Below are 5,000 nucleotides of genomic sequence, written 5' to 3' on the forward strand. Positions count from 1 at the left end.
TGTCAGATGCTTATGTCAAGAAGCTATTTGATTGGAAGGAGATTAATGCAGGTGATATTGATGGCCTGGAAAATTATGCTGCATGTTTGAAGACAGTTAAGGCAGCACTTGGTAATAACTACCATCGAATAGAGCTTCAAGAAACAATGAAGAAGATTGTTGAAAAACTTCCACACCAACTGAGAGTGAGATGGGTAGCGAAATGCGAGAAACATAAGTTCAAGCTTCCAGCTCTAATAGAGTACATTGAGAAGCAGGCGTGTATTGCCAAGCATCTCTCCTATTATGAGTGCGACTGTCGTACCCCAAAGCTTACTGAAAAGCCATCCAAGCCTGTCAGGCCTAAGACCTTACCTGTGCACCGCACAGCTTCACCAGCTAGAGGGAAATGGTGTCCCTTCTGCACTAAGGAGGACCATGAACTTAAAGAGTGCTTCAAATTTGAAAGGTTGAAGCTTCCAGATCGCTGGGAGGTGATAGAGAAGGCAAGATACTGCTTCAGGTGTCTTAATGGTGAACATTCACATGCAAAATGTGAATATACATCCATCTGTGAAAAGTGTGGATCTCAAAAGCACCATACCATGCTGCATAGTCCACCTAAGACTGCAAGCAATACAGGTGCGGCCCATGTGGGAGGCAAAAGTGCCATCGGGGGCGGTGAAAAGGCAGTTGGTTCTACAGAAGGTGGCGCGATTGCTTCAGTTGGCAAGAGTGCTGTAGCCCCAAATGTGTAACCTATGTTCTCAGTGAGTGCAAGCCAGTTACCTAAGGGAAGAACATTGCTGAAGATCTTACCTGTTCTCGTGAATGGCATCCATACAACCTATGGATTCATCGACAGTGGAGCTGCCCCAACATTGGCAGCAAGAAGCCTTAGAGACCAAATGGGTCTCAAAGGAAGACCATGCAACCAGATCATGGCAACTAAAAGCAGGGACTTTCACTTGTAAGGAAGTTCTGTCCCTACACATTGGTAATATTAATACTGATGAAGGAGAGCGTGTGAGCGACGTGTTCGTGACTGACAAGATCAATGTGTCTATGGACCATACCATGAGTCAAGAATGGCTGACCAAGTGGCCATATCTGAGTGACCTGGAAGTAGAAAGTCTACCTGAAGATCATCGTCATGTAGAGCTAATCATTGGGCTAGACACGACATTGAACAGAGTGATTTTAGACAAGCGACATCGGCTGAAGGACGAGCCATCTGCCTACCTGACCAAGCTAGGGTGGGTTGTTTTCGGCCCAACAGAACCCAGATCGACTTCAGGTCCTGCCCCTCTGTTCCATGTGTGCACTGTGGATGATACAACAGAACTTCTGCAACGCAACTTCAACCAAGATTTTTGGGAGAAAGAGACACTCTCAAAGATAGAAGATTCTTTTGAAGACAAGAGATTCCTGTCTTTGTTGGACGAAACTGTTGTCCAGACAGATGGCAAGTATGTTGCTTGCTTACCCTTTAGTGACACTGAGCCTCTACCTAATAACCGTGTCATGGCAGAAACGTAGGGCTCACTCCTTAAAGAAGAAATTTGAGGCAAATGAAACGTACAAGACTATATACGTCGAACAAGTAGAGAAGTACCTTTTGAAAGGGTACGCTGAGCTTGTCCCAGTCGACAAGCTGAATCGCAGTGATGGCCGTGTGAACTACATGGTGCACCACGGGGTCAAACACCCTACCAAGGACAAGCTTAGGGTCGTCTTCGACCTTAAGGCTAAGCATGCTGGGACCTCACTCAATGACCACCTCATGCAGGGACCAGATCTCACATGTAGTCTTGCTGGAGTGCTGCTGCTCTTCAGGGAAGGACAACATACTGTTACTGCGGACATACAAGAAATGTTCCATCAAGTCAAGGTGCCAGAAGACGAAAGGGATTCTTTACGCTTCCTGTGGTGGCCAGGTGGAGACACCAGTCAAGCTATTCAAGAGTTCAGGATGACTTCACATGTGTTTGGAGTGCGATCGTCCCCAAGTGTAGTCAACTTCTGCCTCAGACAGGCATCACTGGACTATGGTGACAAGTATGGTGAAGATGCTTGCCATGCCATACGACGCAACTTCTACGTTGACAACTTGTTCAAGTCAATGGACAGCGAGGAAGAGACTGTATCCAATTGACAATAGACCTCATTGGACTCTGTGCTGATGGAGGATTCCGGCTGAACCAGTGGACATCTAGCAACAAGTGCATTCTCGCTGCCATGCCTGAAGGGGAGAGAGATAAATCAGTGGCTACATTGGACCTCAGTATGGACGAGCTGCCTACGGAGCGCGCTTTGGGTATCCACTGGGACATGAGCAGTGATGAGTTTACCTTCAAGATCAACCTGAAGGAGAAGCCTAGGACGCGAAGAGGAGTTCTCTCTGTAGTGGCTTCCTTGTATGATCCACTTGGTTTTGTTGCACCTTTCACCCTGAAAGGGAAGATGTTACTATAAGACCTGTGTCGTCGCAACTTACCTTGGGACGAAGAAATGAACAACGACGAAGCAAATTGCTGGAGTAGATGGACTTCCCAGCTTCAGTGTCTAGGAGACTTCAAGATCAGAAGAAGCCTGGTGCCTCCAGACTTTGGGGAGGTATCATCGTACCAACTTCACCATTTTGCGGACGCAAGCCAGACAGGATATGGTGTGGCCACGTATCTGCGCACGGTAAGCAAGAATAACCAAGTGAACAGTACACTGGTTATGGGTCGAGCTCGTGTAGCTCCCCTCAAGAGAGCGAGTATTCCACGAATGGAATTGACTGCTGCTGCTGTGGCAGCTCAACTTGATTGCAAGATCATGTCAGAACTCGATTTGAAGTTGTGTGACTCAGTCTTCTGGACTGACAGCACGTCTGTCTTGAAGTACATCCATAACCTGTCTGCAAGATACCACACGTTTGTGAACAACCGTGTGAACCTCATCCGCGACCTCATTGACATCACCGCTTAGAGGTATGTGAACACCTCTGCGAACCCTGCAGACCTGGCCTCTCGGGGCCTTGATGTGGTCAGCTTGCTGGAGTCGTCGCTGTGGCTGACAGGACTAGAGTTCCTGTGTCAAGAGCAGGACAGTTGGCCAGCTCTTCCTGACGATGTTAAGGGAGCAGAACTATATGGAGATCCAGAAGTTAAGCAGTCTGCACCCATCTTCAGCATGGTGGTGCCAGAACCAATCTTAGTTGAGAAGATTGCTGCCAAGTTCTCTTCATGGACCAAGATAGTGCGAATCATCGCTCGACTGAGGTGGTTAGGAACCAGGAGTGGATCAGAAGTGTTATCTGCAAACGAGATGAATTGTGCAATAACCATAATATGGAAGAAGATTCAAGCTCAAGAGTATGGGAGTGAGATCAAATCAGTCTCCAAGAAGGATTCCAAGGTGAAGAAATCCAGCAAGATTTGCAAGTTGCGACCATTTCTACAAGAATACTTGCTGAAGGTTGGTGGAAGACTGTGAAGCCACCATCAGTGATAGCTGCAAGCACCCCATCATTCTTCCATCCAAGTCGCCAGTTGTAAGGAAGATGGTGCGATGGACCCATGAAACAAACAGGCATTGTGGGCAGAACCATCTTATGGCTGAACTAAGAAAAAACTACTGGATCGTTCATGGAAATTCAGTAGTCAGATCAGTGATACGTGACTGTGTCATCTGTAGAAGACTCAGTTGTCTGCCAGTGAATCAAGTGATGGCCGACTTGCCCTCTGACCGGATCTGTCCGGGGATCCTCCCTTAACCAATACAGGGGCAGACTGCTTTGGTCCCTTCTTTGTGAAGCAAGGGCGCTTTGCAGTGAAGCACTGGGAAGCCATTTTTTCCTGCCTGACAGTGCGATCGATTCACCTGGAGGTTCTCAGCTCGATGGATCAAGACTTCTTTGTGAATGCAGTGAGAAAATTTACGGCCAGGCGAGGAGCTGTGAAGAGAATATGGTCAGACAACGGTACCAACCTTGCCGCAGATGACCGAGAGCTGAAGGAAGCTCTTCAAGACTTCAAGGAAGAGGAAATTGCCCAAACCCTAGCAGCTAAGGGCATCGAGTGGCGTTTCAACCCACCACATGCGCCACACTTTGGAGGAGTCTGGGAACACCTCATACGCTCAGTGAGAAGAGCTCTCAATGCAACCTATCGACTCTGTTCTGCGAAGGCGAGTCTTTGGTGAATGGAAGACCCCTAACCAAGGTAAACGACGACCCAGACTGTCCAAAGCCGTTGATGCCTAGTATGCTGTTGACTCTGAAGAGTGCAGTGCTCCCAGTAACAAAGACTGACCAGAAGGACTTGTATGTTAGGCGCCGCTGCCGTCAAGCGCAATACCTTGCCAACCAATTCTGGAAGCAATGGCTGAGGGAGTACCTTCCATTGCTGCAAGAAAGACAGAAGTGGACCGTCCAATGGTGAGACATCCAAGTTGGCGATATCGTGCTAACTACCGACGAACGTCTGCCCAGAGGCTCTTGGCCTTTGGGGCGAGTCTTGGAAGTGACTCGGGACTCTGACAACAGAGTAAGACAAGCCAAGATTAGGACCGAGTGTGGGTTGTACTTACGTCCAGTGCAGAAAATGTGCCTTCTCCTTGAAACGGAGTGTGATGACAGTGGAGTGCCATTGGAAAAAGAGTGAACGCTGTGCGCTGCTCATATGGCGTGCTGTGTATGTGTCATATTTGTGGTGTAATTTGTATACTACAAAATAGGGGGCGGTGTAGGATATGCCACAGCGTTTTACGTTTTTAGTTCAGTTGGCGCTACACGTTTTCTTTGTTGATGATAAGGATGAGGGGATAAGCGAGCGTTGGGATTGCCTGATGTTTGTTTTGTAATTTAATTATACACATATGTGCACTATTTTGAATTAAATATTTTTATTGAATGGGAAACTGTATACATTTTTTGTTTACTTTTTTGTATGAAAAAGAAGTATTGAGTTGGTACTGAAAAAATATTGTATTGTTATTGTTGGCATCTGCCCAAAAGGCCGCGATTTGTGCCC

This window comes from Palaemon carinicauda, chromosome 12 (genome assembly GCF_036898095.1).
Source record: "Palaemon carinicauda isolate YSFRI2023 chromosome 12, ASM3689809v2, whole genome shotgun sequence".
Lineage (NCBI taxonomy): Eukaryota > Metazoa > Arthropoda > Malacostraca > Decapoda > Palaemonidae > Palaemon > Palaemon carinicauda.